At 37.1% G+C, this 15796-nt stretch overlaps 1 protein-coding gene and 1 long non-coding RNA gene across 5 annotated transcripts in view; one reads left to right on the forward strand and one right to left on the reverse strand.

The window, feature by feature from the left end:
- The window catches only part of LOC131052191 (uncharacterized), a 423207-nt gene that overhangs the window by 223288 nt on the left and 184123 nt on the right, over window positions 1-15796 (forward strand). The window lies entirely within an intron of this gene.
- Window positions 4220-15796, reverse strand: part of LOC131873655 (uncharacterized) — a 90584-nt gene continuing 79007 nt past the window's right edge. Inside the window, exon 4 of the long non-coding RNA XR_009371579.1 lies at window positions 4220-4289. This is a non-coding gene — a long non-coding RNA (uncharacterized LOC131873655). The remainder of the gene's footprint in view (window positions 4290-15796) is intronic.

Genomic DNA, 15796 nt, shown 5'->3' on the forward strand with positions numbered 1-15796 from the left:
TTCAATTGCACATTGAACAAATAAGCTATGGGGTTACTTTGCAACTTGTGTTTTCCTATCCCCTTAACCTCTCATGATTGGGCCATAGCATAGGAAGTGGATGAAGGCCTTGAGATCACTCTCGTCTGCAATGTATTAGTAGAAGTATGTTGCTGGCATTGCTGAAGTTGTGCTCTACCAGACAAAGTAGTAGGGATTGCAATTGCATTGTCATAAGGAATGCCGCAAAGCTTGTTGATCTCAATTCTAAATTCAATGTTTTTAGGATCTTCCAAAAAACGACATGGTTCCACACCTTTTCCTCTCCAAAAAAGAAAGTGTGCATTAACTCTAGTCATGTTGCCAAACCATGTAAGACCAAAATTGTTGCATTGTAAAATAACCCCTGGTTGTTCTACCCTTAATTTTTCAGTTTTGATGGTTGGGCATTGTTATCACAAAAGCTTGCACCCTTGCTAAGCTATCAACTCAGCAACCTTGTGAAATATGGAAACAACCCCGAACTGTGGGACCTTGCGCAAGGGGGTTGAATCTCCGGAGAAGGCCGACTTCCTTCTCACTCCAGGTATAGGTGTTGAACCAACTTAACACTTCAAAACTTACTACTAAGCCTATCCTAACAACTTGCAGAGGTAAAGGGAAGAGAAAATTGCTTGAAATAAAAAGAGGCGATGCACCAAGAAGAGATTGTTCCTCTCCCTACAGAAATGACACAAATAATTAACCAAAACACCCTACAGATGCACGACTTTTTAGTTGTATGAGTGACCCCAATGCATATATGAAGGTTAGAATTCAATGAATGCCAAGAGGGTAGAAGGATTCCCACAAGTCACACTCAGAAAACCAGTTAACATAGCATATATGAAGAGAAAAAGCCACAAGACATACACCTATGATGGAGGTAAGAAAACATACACAACATACATAAGTTGAAAAGAGGCAAGAATGGTGATTTTCATTTAATCATAAGGCCAAAAGCCAATCTTACAGTTGCAGAAATGCAAAATATTATAAGTTTTCAAGAGAAGAGAAGAGCATAAGAAAGCTCAAGGCAGCAGGGAGAGAACCCTTTACAATGAGGCTTAACAGCCTTATATAGAAAAATGGGTTACAATGGTGATCATGACCCCTACATGTCAGTCTAGAGGTGCAGGGAAGTGCATGCACTTGAATTGTACATGCAAGCAACCTAGCTATACCTCCAAAGGCAATTCCGAGGAAGATAGATTGACTAACCTTCCAAAGTCAGTCATGACATAAGTCACCAAGCATGGCCCCGTACCTCCCTTGATGGAAATCCTGCCAAAAACATTAAATGCACCCCTGTGGCTCCACAAAAGAAGGTGAATAAGTCACCAAAGCTGTCGGAGCATTTAAAGCTTTGAGTGTCAATCATGCTATCCAGAAGTGTCGCCAATCAGAAGGAAGCCCGAAGACATCAGAAGCTCGGACTCCCGAAGTGAGGAAGACAAGGGAAGAACTTCAGAACCTCGGGGTTCCGGAGTTCCAGGATAGAGAGAGAAGGCAAAAGGGGAAGGAACTTCGGAATCTCGAGGTTCCGATGTTCTGGGGAGAAGAAGGAAGAAGGGGAAGGAGGGAACCTCAAAACCTCGGGGTTTCGGGCAAGGCAAGGCAAGGGAACTTCGGAACCTCGGGGTTCCGGAGTTCCGGGGAATTGTGCAAAGGAACTTCGAAACCTCAGGGTTCCAAAATTCTGAGAAGGGAAAGGGCTAAAGAGAGAATGGGAACTTCGGAACCTCGGGGTTCCGGAGTTCTGGAGAGAGGAGAAAAGGGACAAGGATGGGCAAAAGGAGAGAAAGGCTAAGGAGAGGAGGGGCTAAGCGAGGGAAGGAACTTCAGACCCTCGGGGTTCTGAAATTCCAGAGAAACTGGAGAAAAGATGAGGGAAGGAAGGGAACTTCGGAACCTCGGGGTTCCGGAAAGAAAGCGTCTAAGGCAAAGAACTTTGGAACCTCGAGGTTCCGAAGTTCCGGGGAAGAAGAAAAAGGCCAAGGGAGGAACTTCCTTCGGTCAAGGCAACACTTCACGCTTCATGATTCTTCTCTCCTTGATCAACTGGGGTCGCGCGGGTCCATGGAACATATCTCTGATCGGTTTTCACTAATGGACCAAGGGTGTCATAAAATGACAACAGGCATTTTGTTAAACACATGGCATGCAAACCTTTGAATTCTGTTTTTTTTGGGTCTAATATGAATTTCTAAGTTTGTTTTTTGAATTTTAGATTGATTGTGTTGCAATTACATGTACCAAATAAGAGAGAACATAACAAGCAACTTAACAATACCAAAGGAGCCCTTTATTGGTGAAATATGAGGTCTGATTACAAATAAATCAGGTATTTATCAGACAATAACAGCAAGTACAAACCCTAAGCATTTGAGTGTTCAACAATTACAACATACCCGGATGATGCATAACTCCAATGGCAATGAGATGAGCAATGTAGAAAAACATATGATGATGAAACAAACTCAAATCTAAACTCCAAAAAGTCTGAGATTTCTGTAGATACTTGGAAGGTCTGAAACACAATGTCGATTGCAAATTTGGTGATGCCAAACTCTTCAAAATCTCCTCCAAACCCTAGCACAACTTAGCAATGAAAACACTAACAAACCCTTGCTCAAACAAATCTAAACATGCTGCAAGCACTATTCATGTCACTGTAGCATCACTGTTCATGCACTATTCATGGCATTGTTCATATCACTGCAAATGAGCCTCAAAATGAATTTTGAATGAATCCACCTCTTCAAGGAATGCTGGGGTTTTGTCCAACCTTCCAATCTCTAAGGAGATTTGGTTCCCAGAAGTCTGTTCTGCTGCTGAAACTCTTCTCCAGAGCTCAAATCCAATTTGCTGTTGTAAAAATGAATGATTGAATGATGCCTCCTCATGTTGCTTTATTAACTCCCAACCCTAATCGAACCTTTAGGGTTTCCACTTTATTTAATTAAGTTTATTTTATAAAATTATTTCTCCTCATCAAGATTGAACCCCTTATGATGCCCTTATTAATAATAATAAGTTGTTTTTAAAACAACTTAATTTAAGCGTCCCTAGGCATCATGTCCCATGGTGGTCCACTTATTGGTTACTTTATTAAAATAATATAAAGTAGCTTTATTAGATGTTTATTTTATTAATTTATTTAGAACATTAAAGTCATAACTTCAATATTCCATGTTTGTTTTATTTAGTTTTAAAAACAACTTAATTTAAGCGTCCCTAGGCATCATGTCCCATGGTGGTCCACTTATTGGTTACTTTATTAAAATAATATAAAGTAGCTTAATTAGATGTTTATTTTATTAATTTATTTAGAACATTAAAGTCATAACTTCAATATTCCATTTATTTTTGAAATCATAACCTGGACTCCAAACAGAAAACTAAGTGTTGCCACCAGTCCAAAGGTGATGTCTAAATTAGCAGGGTCACTAGTAGACCCCTCCTAAAAAATTAGGACCCCTTCCTAAAATTTAGGAAATTGTCTCAAACCATTCAAAAGGACTTAGAATGCTTTTTGGACCATCTCCTAGTCTCCTAAAAAATAGGAGACTGCATCTGCATCTCTAGAAAGGTTTGTAAAGCCCCCTATAAAGCTCCACTAACCTCGATTAGGTCCATTAACCACTCTGTTCAACTACGTGAACCTCTTGATTATACGCCAACCTCTACTGTAGTCTAAACTGCCTAAGGAGGGGACATTACACATTGCCACTTCCTTGTGCCACCACTTGTCTCTGATGTGCTTGCTATTTTTGATGGAAACTATTTGAGAGGAGATCTAGGATCATAAGGACCCTTAGCATACAATGCCAATAACTCAGAAGGGCAATTTGTACTAGTTGCTACTGTTGCCTAATTTCGCTCACAGCTCAATCAGGTAGAGTTGGAATAGCGTGTGCAACTAAAGGTGAAAGGTATACATTGCTTTCTGTTAAGTGTTCTTTACTGGAAAGAAAGAAAAACTCTCAGAACAATTATGAATTCAATGCAAGTGTTTTCAAGAAGAGCAGAGCCATGCAACATTGCACATTTTAAAAGTTGCTTTCTTTATTCGTAAATTTCAAATGAAATGCTCCCACACAAGTCGTGGGAATGATTACCATAATGCATTATACAAGAAAATGATGCATATAAAAATGAAATATAAACAAAGACAAGGGATCCGTCATTGCCTTGTAATGGCGAACCCCTGCAGCTGAGCAGCTTCATCTCCAACTCCTTCCTAGAGGTCACCCTGCTGCTCCAAATGTCTGCAAAAAGATAGGAAAGAATTGTGTTAGAGCTCGGGATACCATATCCTTGCATAAACATCATCATTACATACACAATTTACTCCTATAATGCGTTATACCAGTTTAACCATTATATGTATGGGAAGCAAGCAAAGAACAAATCTAAAACTCATGGTTTTATTGGACAGGTTTGTCCAATGTGCAGATACAGGTAAGAGTTTTATTGCTGATTACTTCTTTTAATATCAGCATGTGGAGTAAATGGGCTCCTAGAAGGGTTGAGCTCAACATGCTTGTTGTCCTCATTTTTGTTTCCAAAAATGAAGGACCACTACGGGGAAATTTTTATTAAAAAATGAAAAAAATTACTCTATGGCACGCTTCCCAAGACAGAATTTCGACTAATCCTTGGACTAGCCTAATCCTCAGTTCATTCTCGAACTATGTTTCGAATTTCGTCCAATTCTGGGTTCGTTTGCTATGCCTTTCCTTCAATTTCGGGTTTTAAAACCCAGACTGCAGGTGGAGAATTTTCTTCAAACTGCAAGTTTTAAATGATATTCATTGTTATGGTCTTTGTAGGGGAATTTTTGATCAATTACATGTGCACTTTTATTTTAAAAATGTCACTTGTAATTTATTTTAAGTTTCCCCTTTGATGTTTTATTGTTTTTTGGTCATTTTTAGTTAAAATAGGGATTTTTTGGCTCAACTGCAAATAAACTTGCAGTTTGGTCAAAAAACCTCTTCTTTAATGGTTTTTGCATGTAATAGGGATTTTGAATCCTCATTACATATGTGTAAGTGTTTCTTACTTGTTGTAGGGATTTTATTTCTCTTTTACAAGTATTTTAAACTTGCAGTTTGCTCCAAAAAACCCAATTTTGCCTTGCAAATGCATTTTTGACAATTTTAAACTTGTCATTTGTCCAAAAAAACCCGATTTTGGCTTGATAAGTGAAAAAGTGAAAAATTAAACTTGCTATTTGTCTTAAAAAACCCGATTTTGGCTTGTAAATGGAAAAAGTGAAAATAAAACTTGTTATTTTCTCTCTAAAACCCGATTTGCTTCATTTTGGGCAAATCGAACTTGTCATGTGTCTCCCAAAACCCGATTTGCATGAAAAATTGATTTGTTGAAGATTTCAAAGCAATTTTTTGTGGAGATTTTTTAAGGAGGAAAGGCGTTTTTGCTTCTACCCTATTTTCATGCAATCATCAACATCTTTCATGCCAAATGGAGGTTATATTGACTGGTTTTTGGAGCTAAATCAGCAAAAACGTGGTTCTTTAAATCCACATTTTGGGTGTTTTTACTTCATAAATTTGCAGTCTCCTTAAGCGTTTTGTCTTCTTCTACCTAGGTGTGGAGGGTGAAAGGATTTTCGCACCATTTAATGATGTTGTTGGAGTTTATAATGGTGGCCACGTGATTCCCTTTGGCCACGTTTTTAACCTTTGGCAGCGTTTTCAATCATTTGGCGTCATTACTTCTTCTTCTACCTAGGCATGGAGGGTGAAAGGATTTTCGCACCATTTAATGATGCAGTTAGAGTCGTGTCTTTAGACACATGGAATAATTTTAGTTATGCATTTGTAATTTTGTTTTGACAAGTTACATATAAAAGTATTTTTGTAAAACGCAAGTTACACATTACTTGCACTTTTGTAATTACATGTAAGGCAACTACAAGTTGTGTCCAATTAGGACTGTAGTTGGAATAAGTCTTAGTTAGTTATTGAAGTCTTAGTTAGTTATTGAATAAGTCTTGGTGGTTGAGAGAATCTCTCAAGTTAGTTAAGATCCTCCCACCTTTTTCTCAAGGCTTCTCCTCTATAAATACTTGAGGGGTCTATTGTAATTTTTATCTTTTGGGAAAGCAAGCAAAAACTCTGCCAAATTTACAGCAAGAAGTCTTTGAGCTTATGTATGTGAATTGAAGGTTTTGAAGAATAGTAAAGAAAGATTACTCAAGTTTTGAGTCTTTGAGCTACAAGTTTGAGTTTCATTCTTTTTATTTATTCTATGCAAAGTGTTTCTAAAGGAGCTTAGTCCAATCTGATTTGAAGTCTTTGAGCTGCAAGTAGAGAAGATTAATTAAAATAGGAAATCTCTAGAAGGAGTAGCAAGTCTTTGAGCTTGCGTCTGTTCTCGAGAAAAAATTATTGTGGGATAAGAAATAGCAGCAAGTCTTTGAGCTTGCATTAGTTCTTGTCTTTGTGTTACAAGAATAAATTATTCCAGTCTTTGTGTTGTCGTCTTTTATTCATTGTAAAATTTAGTATAGCAAAGGGTAGATAGGACTTCCAATATCAAGTCTTTGAGCTTGATATTGTTGTCCCATCCCGAAGGAAGTGACGGAAGTCTTTGCGCTTTCAGGAAACTTCATTTCCTTTCTCTCATTTTACTTAAAAGTGGCTATTACTGTTCATATTCAATCGCTATCCTTTTCTGTGAAGAGAAAAGGATATTGTCTTTCTTAAAGAAAGAAGGAAGACTGCTGTACCATCCTATTTTTATTTCAGTTTCAGTTAGATAGGGGGAGCCTTCCCTTAATTAGGAGAGTTTTTACTCGTGTGCTGTGGTTGAAACCACAATTTTGTATATTTCCCCAAGTGTACAAAATTTTCAACCAACAATGCTACAAATGTGTTTGAAGGTGATTGGATTCTTATTACTTCAGTATAACTCAATCAAGAAAGGGTTCGTTATTCACAACAGTGAATTAACGAGTTCACTGGTATAAATAACGAATCATTACCCAATGGAGTCACCCTGAAGCAAGAAGAACACAGTCAGTCAAGACCCTTCAAACGCCTTTCCAAATTTTCAAGACAACAAAGATATCAAATGACGGTAGCGTCTTACATTAGATATTATCAGAGAGCTGCTCATTCAAGGAGACAACACAGAGATCCATGTTGAACACAAACAAGCATAGTAAAAAAGAATACTAAAAAATGATTAGTTTGCCGCCATATTATACAAGGGGAGATAGAGATTTAATATCAGGAGCAGTCATTGGGGCTGATTGGCAATGAAAAGAACAACTAATACATAGATTCCTAAGTTATTTTTCAGTACAGTGTCATTATATGTTATAAGCTTGAGCTCAATACATAAGAACAAAAAGATTGCAGTCCTTCATTACACGGTGCATAGACTACATGGACAAAGATAATATTGATTTTTTAGATCAGAACATTGCTATCGAAAACAGAGGGGACTAGGTGAAAATGTAAGAGACTAGAGCTTAGCAGTAATCAAGAATGCAGTCTCAACACAAAGGTTACAATCATCTCAACCATCAAGAGCAGTAGGACCATGAAAATGACGAGGATATAGTAGTAAGATAGTCTGGTCCATGGACGCAGCCTCCGATGCCAATACATGTAAAGTGTGATTTGCGGCTAAAAAGGAAATTAATACAGTATTGTGTAAAGAAGATATGCATTTATCTATAGAAGTAGTGACCAACTCATTTGTTTTAAGCGAGAGTCATGATTCATTGCATAAAATAGTGAAATAGAAGCCTGAAGGGTCAGTGGCACATGAAATGAGCAGACCCATGATAGTCATTAATAGTATACAAAGAAAGAGTGTTGTAGCAAATCGTTAGTCTCAGTTCACTGTCATTAAAGCATAGCAATAGCAATCAATATTACTGAAATCATGAAGGAAGTGCAGGGTATGTGTCTCTAAAAGGTCCTCTTAGATCTTTGCAAAATCATGACAGCGCAGTGAACTCATCAAAAAACACCGACACTCAAGAGCACTCACAGTGAGCAGTTATGGAGCTTCAAAGGTTGCCACAGTCCATGAATAGATATAGAAACATAGTGCAAGCAATCATCTCCAGCAGATACGATGATAAAGAATGACTGTTACAAAATAGAGATATGTTGATAAAGTGATAACAAAAGCAGTCCCAACCATTAAAGGGGCCGGTTTTATATAAAATGGAGCAGATTTGCAGCCCAATTAATAGCAATTTATGGCTGCCAAAAAAGAACAAGAACACACAAACGGAAATCACAGGCAGTGATAATTATGACATTGGTTTTCAAGCACATCTTCCAGTTCAAATGATCACAAAGAAGCAAAGTAAAAAGACAGTCTACTGTAGTCCCAGCCACAAAATGGGACAATGGATGCAAAAGGCACAGAGAATTTGCAAAGTCATGGCATTCATAATGGCCATAAACCGTGAATCAAAGCCTCTCAAATACAAACCAAAATATACAGAGAATTGTTCATGCCATAATTGTTTAAAAATTCGAATGAACACAAAGAGCTTGATTATTAGATATACCAAGAATAATATTGTTGCTGGGAGCATAAAGAAATACTATCATTTGCAATGATAGAAATCACCTGTGGTGGCATAAGGGTGGCGAATTTCTGCAAATAAATGCCCCAAAAAACCCTATGAACTTCCAAATTTGGTAGCCCTGCAATTTCTTCCAGTTCGAACTCCCAAACCCTTCTCCATGGCGTCACCCAGCACATAGGTGTCATAAAAAATGTGTAAAGATTCTGCTCAAAAACCTACGAACTTCCCTCGTGGTGGCACAGGAGCAAAAAAACAAAATGCATTGAATGCAAAGAGAAATGAATATTTTACGGTTTAATTTACCCTATATGCATCGAGTTACATAGGTATTTTTGCCTTCGTTTTATTCCTTCTTTTCCATTTAATATCTCCCGTGAATTTGCTAAGGAGGTCGATATTTTATTTCATCCCTCAATATGTCAATGCAAAATATCTTATTTAGTGATTTGTTTATATCACTTAAAGCAATATGTCATGTAAAATATTTATAAAGTGATATTATACAAATCACTTAATAAATATTAATTATGGAATATTAATTCAAGATTTAAATAAAATAATAAAATTACTTGTTAAAGTGAATTAATTTATTTATCACTTTAATAAATAAATTTATTATTTTTATTTAAATCTTGACTTAATTGTAAAAAAATGAAAATAATATAAATGTTTAATAAAGTGATAAGTTATTAATCACTTTATGAGATATTTATCTTATTTTCATTTATTAGAAGTCAAAGGGATATTTTTTACATTTATGAGAGGTTGCAGGCCTTTTCAGAGATATTTTAGGGGTCATAAATGCATAATTAAGAGCATTTATGAAAAGGGTTGAGGAGGCTTGACTTTTTTCTCAAGCCCATCCCCTTCTAGACATGTTTAGACCCCTAAAAAATAGGCATTTTGAGTCTACTCGACCCAAAAGGAGGAGTCCTTTTGATTGCCGTTTGTAAAATCATATATACTGCAAGACTTCATTATTTAAGGAGTTCTTACCTTTTCTACTTCTGGATATTGTAATTTTCTGAGTTCTCTGGCAGAAGTAAAGAGTTTTGTAACCCATTTTGGAGAGAAATACAGATTGGTGACACCTTTTTAGCAGTAATACTAGCTTGTGCCTTTTCAGTTTTTTCTGTTACTGTGTCTTTTGTGTTATGCAGTTTTCTTGTGGTGGTGTTTTTCACTTAAAAATTGCATTTCATGTTGATGCCTTATGCAGAAATATACATATTTTTGCAGGCCATAAGTTGTGTTTCAGTAATTATCAGTCTTAGGTTGTGAAAAAAGAGTTTTTTCCTCTTAGGACTGTTATTATCCAACCTTTTTATGAATCTTTGATCCAGAGATCATGAGCTATTAGGTTGTGTAGGAGAGTTTTATTATTACTGTCATATTGTGTGTCATTTTATTTGTTTGAGTTTTCGATATATCATCTGGTGCATCACCTTTAGGATTAGATTTTTCATTTTACATGTTCTCCTTCTTACTTTCCCCTACAAGAAATGTTAGTTTAGGTGAAGTACTTGGAAAGAACCAGTTTACTCTGGATGTCCACTTCGTTTTTAGGCAACCCACAACCTTGAAGTGTTCCCATGTTTCAATAGGCTGCTAAAGTTCATAGCTTTGGTTAGGGTGCAGGCTTCATTGATAACAGCTACACTTGCCATGGAACTAGATTGGGCTCCAAGATTAGCTCCATGGTCACCCCCCTCAGTCTCAAGTTCATATTCTAAATCATTTCCACTATGAGAATGAATTTCTATCTCATCCTTACTCATGTCATGAGAGCTCATTGCGATAGTGACACTGCATTTCACAAAATCAAAATTAAAATAAATTCAATTAGCATGTAGTTTCAGCTTAGTTTAACAAATTTCATATTTGAAAATTTAAATTTGAAAATTTGATATTGAATCTTGAGGGAAAAATGATGAATGAATCATTCATCATTTTGCCCTCAAGATTCGACATTAATTCTGATTTTAAGATGAAGCAAAGAAAAAACAACAAAAAAAATTGAAAATAAAAAAATGAAACAAACAAAAAACAAGAAATAACCTACCTTGTGCTTGAAAAATCTCTCCAAAATGTTGTAGAATCGTTCTCCTCTTACACTTGCACTCACTCAACCTTTTAGTTTTCACTCCTTGAACCACACTTTTTTGAGTTTTTTCTGCTTTTCACGTAGCTCGTAAAAAAAATCAGAAATACAAATGTGAGTAAAATCAGTGATTTTAGGAGGCACGGGTGGGGCCCACACAATTTAGGGTTACCCACAAACCCCCAAAAAACATTAAAAATATAAAATTTATTTAATTTTAAGCGCTTTTTGATGCTAGGTGTCTCGGAGATGCTTGAGGGATGCATGGACGTCTCCAAGGCATCTTGGAGATGTCAAGACATCTCCACGTCTTTGACGATGGTGGTAGGACGATGGGAGATGCCACATCCCCATATCCACATCCCGGAGATGTCCCTATCTTGAAAATCTGGGACTTGGGGGGGGGGGGCAATGCGTCCTTGTGGTACTTCAAAGTCGATGACGATGCCAAGGCAATCTTATGTTGGAAGTATGTGTGCTGTGCTTGTCACTGATGTCAAACTTGTTCCGGATAGTTGTTGGTTCAGAATGTCTGTGGTGCAGTGATATCGTGCTCTATTGGTATTGCAGTTATCCTATTGGTTGTTCCGGAAGTGTTTGGGTCTGGGAAGTGCTGTTGATGTTGTTATCTTCTTTGGTTATATTTTTGGCATTGTCAATATGTTAGTGCGGTTTGGAAATATCTTTGTGTTCTCTGGATGTTGTGCTATATTTCATTGTCGGTTGTGATATTTTATGTTAATCCTACTTTTTGGTTTGGATATGATTTGTAGAAGGTAATTCGATGTGTTATGGGTCTCAACGTAGTGTGTGGAGATCCGTATAAGAGTCATTTGCATTGGAGAATATGTTTTGGCCTGTTAATAGTTTATATGGATGCATTGTGTGTTGGAATGTTGAGGTTTTTGTTCCGATGATTGTGGATCGGTGGATTGAGCTTAGGAAGATGTGTTTTGGTCCCCTCTTTCTCCTAGAGTGGATCAGCATGTGTGTTTTTGGTCCGGATGTATTTTGCTTCAGGCCGAATTGGTTCAAGTTTTGATAATCTATCTTGTATATAAAGAATGTATATGTTTGAGTTGTGTGTGATAGTATGTAAGGGGATGAGAGGAAGTATGTGATGTGAAGATAATTAGTGAAATTCAGTGAAGAGCAGAGAAGAGGAATTGTGTTTGAATGATATGCAAGCTTTTTGAGACTATGGTAGAGGTATGAGATAGTGTGTTGCCAAATGAGGTCTGAGTTGTGTGTGTTGATGTTGGTCACTTGATTTTCAAGGATAGCTTCATGATTAGGAGATCCTTCTTTTCAAATCAATTTGTTGTATCGTGCCTTGTTGTAGTTAGCATTAGGTTTGCAAGTCATTTTTGTATCTTGCCCCAAGAGCAGTTAGCCTTGGTTTTCAAGTTTGGAGCAGTGAGCTCCTTCATTGTAATTCGATATATATAGTGGATATATTTTGTGGGCAAGTGTTCACCGTGGTTTTTCCCTGTTTGGGTTTTTCACATAGAAAATCTTGGTGTTGATGTGTTGGATTTGTGTTGTTGATTAATTGTTTATGTGTTGCATTAATTTCTGTTTAGATTGATTTACCTCCCCTCTTAGTCCTACCTTGGGTTCAACAAAATAAATCCTAGTTCGGAAACTGTGATTTCTTCTTTAATTGATGAAGAAAGTAGAGTTAACAATAGTCATTTAATTGTCGAGGAAAGTGCTTTGCTTGCTAAGAAGAAGTGTAACAGTTCAACAAGGAAACAATTCAAATGCTTTAATTGTTAGAAAATTGGACATGTGCAGATGAATTGCATTTTGCAGGCCAAAGATCTCATCGATGGGAAGTTGAAGAAAAACTAAATCCCTCACTGTGACTGAAGGTGAAACACACTTTTGTGGTTTTGCAATGCATACAAACAACTCATCTCACTATGCAGACTTTGATGAAAGATTTGTTCTTTAGAGAGTAGAGAAGATAATAAATTAGAGGGTGGAGGTAGGAGGACATCTATCATCACAAGCTAGCTTCTCGCTTAGGGATGATTCATTGCTTGAGAAGCACCCTATTTGTGTCCCTGAAGAAAAGAGGGGGCTTGGCATTATGTTTCCCTTCAAGGAGAAAGGGGGGGCAAGATTTCTTGTGGGTGCACTTGTATTCACATTTGGTTGGTAATTTGTATGGCACTTGAGGAGGCATTAGACACACTCAAAGGAGATGTGGACTTTCAGAGGAAAGGTGTCTCATGTGTAGATGTTTGGTTGGTGATTTGTACAGCAGAGGAGGGATTGTTTCCATAGCACTTGAGGAGGCATTAGATACACTCAGAGGAGATGTGGACTTTTAGAGGAAGGGTGTCTCATGTGTAGCACTATAGGAGACATTAGACACACTCGGAGGAGATGTGAAATTTTGGAGAAAATGTGTCTCATTGTGCATGGAGGTTGGGAACACTTTTATGTTCTCTCATGTTGTGTAGATGGTTGCAAGTTCTACAATTAGGAGATCCATTGATAAAGTTAGTTTGGTGTTTCTTGCATGAGTGAGGAGGATTGGTGAAGGCATTCCATCAAAGTCTCCAAAAGGTTTGTGTTCAACCCTTGTAATGTTCCACTCTTGTTCATATTAATGTAATAAGGGGGGAATGTTGGAGTATCACATTAGTTAATAGTGTTAGTTTTGGGTTGTTTGTATTGCCTATTTAAAGGCATATAATTTGAATCAATATCATTGAAATATTTTCTATTGCTCTTTCACTTTGTTAGCCCTAATTTCAAACTTGTCAAAATTTAAAAAAATTTGTGTCAATGTTCCTTCCTGGTGAGATTTTTCATACTGTGGCCAAGTTTTCAAAGATGCCAAGGTATTCAATCATGAGGCATTTTCGATGAGTTTTTACATTTTAATAAATCACCGAAGATGAAGCTTTTATCAAATGGCATATCAAAATGATATTTATTGCTCATTTCACAAAGTTTCCGAAGTATTTAAGACCGATTCTCTCACTTAGCTCTTCACTTGTCAATGAATTGTTTCAATTTTGAAAGACCCCAATGCACTCATTTATCGATGACTTGCTCAAATATCCAAAACCACCGATATGTCCCATCTAATAGCATTAGTGACAAGTTGTGGAGTGTACAAGGAAAGTCACCAAAAAGATTTGGAGAAAGCTTATCAAAAGAAAAATTTGGCACTCTCAAAAGTCATCGATGAAGTGAAGACATGAAGGATAAGTGAAATTATTGAAAGATTGGCCAACTTTCACAAATTTCCGACAAAGGGAGTTTTTCGTTTGTTTTCATAGGGTGAAGAGAAGGTAGTTATAATAACTACTTGCAAATAACTACTTCATCGAAGAATAAGGTGCAAGATTCATAGAAACGTTTTTAGAAACTTCAAGCAAATGCAGTTCGTAGACTTAGAACCAAATTCCACGACCCTGACCACCATCCTCTTTGCCTGCGCAAAATGGAAGCTTTCAGACAGGTTACGTTCACCCATCAAAATGCCTCAAATCGATGTGATCTCATGAAATGCGATGACTGCAAGACATGCACAAAATAGCCTTGTGGAAAACTCTTTAGAGATTTTTAAGAAAATGCAGTTGGCAGATGTAGAGCTCAACTCAGCAACCTTTTCCAGCATCCTCCTTGCGTGCGCCAAAATGGGAGACTTGGACGAGGGTATGAAAATCCATCGAAAAGTGTTTGAAGACGGATTTTCTTCAGATGTTATAGTTGTGACAGCCTTGATAGACATGTATGCAAAATGTGGAAATCTACAGAAGGCACATGAATTGTTTGATGGTATACCTCAACAACATGTGGTTTCATGGACTGAAATTGTCGCTGGATATGAACAGAATGGGTTTGTTGATAAAGCTTTGGAGATATTCAAGCATATGCAATTTTCAGGTGTAAAGCCCAAATTCAACAACTTCTGCCAGCCTTCCTCTACGCCAGTGCTAAGGTTTGGAGTAGGCTGTGAACGTCCATCATCGAATGACTTAGTTGCTATTACCTTGGCCGATATGAATGCAAAGTGTGGAAGAACATAGAAAAAAAATGAATGAGCTGTTTGAGTTGCAGACTGCGCAAAATGGAGATGTTGAAAAAGATTTCAAAACTTTCAAACAAATGCAATTTGCAGAAGTAATGTCGCATTTCCCAACCATTTCGTAGGGCTCTTCACGTCTTCATAGCAATGTATGGTCATGCACTAAAGCATCTTCAAAGGAAAAACATCAAAGAAATGTGGTCTCATGACAACCAAAGATTGCAGGATATACACAAGTCGGTCTGTTAAAAGAAAGTCTTTAGAAATTTTCAAGTCGATGCAATTGGCGGGTGTAAAGACAAATTCTGTAACCTCTACTAGCATCCTTTTGCCTTTGTTAAAACTGGAGTTTTGTAATAGCACAAGGAAAGAATGTAAGTATAGACAAGGTGAAGAAAAGGTTTCAAGGTGGCATATTGGTTTTGTCAACAAGTTGGTAACTCTTCCTAGCTTGCCAAAGTAAAGATTCTCACACATACCATAACGTCGATGAAGAGGGAGAACAAAGAGTTAAACATTGTCGATACTCCTTAAATTGCCTATGAAAGATGTTGGTTTTAACTATGTCCTAGCAATCAACATTGTCACCCAAGAATACAAAGTAAAGGAGAGGCATTGGTCGACATGTGTGTAGCATGACAAACATAGACATGGCATCATGAATTATTCAAAAGGATGCTTGAGAGAAACATTATTTCATGCTCATGGTATGGACACCCACTGAAGTACACCGGACAAGCCGTGAAAGAATTTGCATAGAAAAAGATCCATTTGACAAATGCCTCCGAAACATGTCATCTCATGGAGGAAAATGAAATAGTAACAGGTTGCACACAAAAGACATATTAGAATGAATTTAAAAGCTTACGAGAAGATATGTCAAAAAATCCCAAAGTCAATTTCCGGAATCTTGCTGATGTGGAGATAAAGAGAAGTGCAGGAAGTATTGACAGAATGTGACAAAGAATGTATAGATGTATATAAATTTATCATTTAGCGAATACATTCAACTCTTCTTGCTTTAATGTCATGTTAAGAT

Source organism: Cryptomeria japonica, chromosome 2, assembly GCF_030272615.1.
Source record: "Cryptomeria japonica chromosome 2, Sugi_1.0, whole genome shotgun sequence".
In the NCBI taxonomy this organism is placed as follows: Eukaryota; Viridiplantae; Streptophyta; class Pinopsida; order Cupressales; family Cupressaceae; genus Cryptomeria; species Cryptomeria japonica.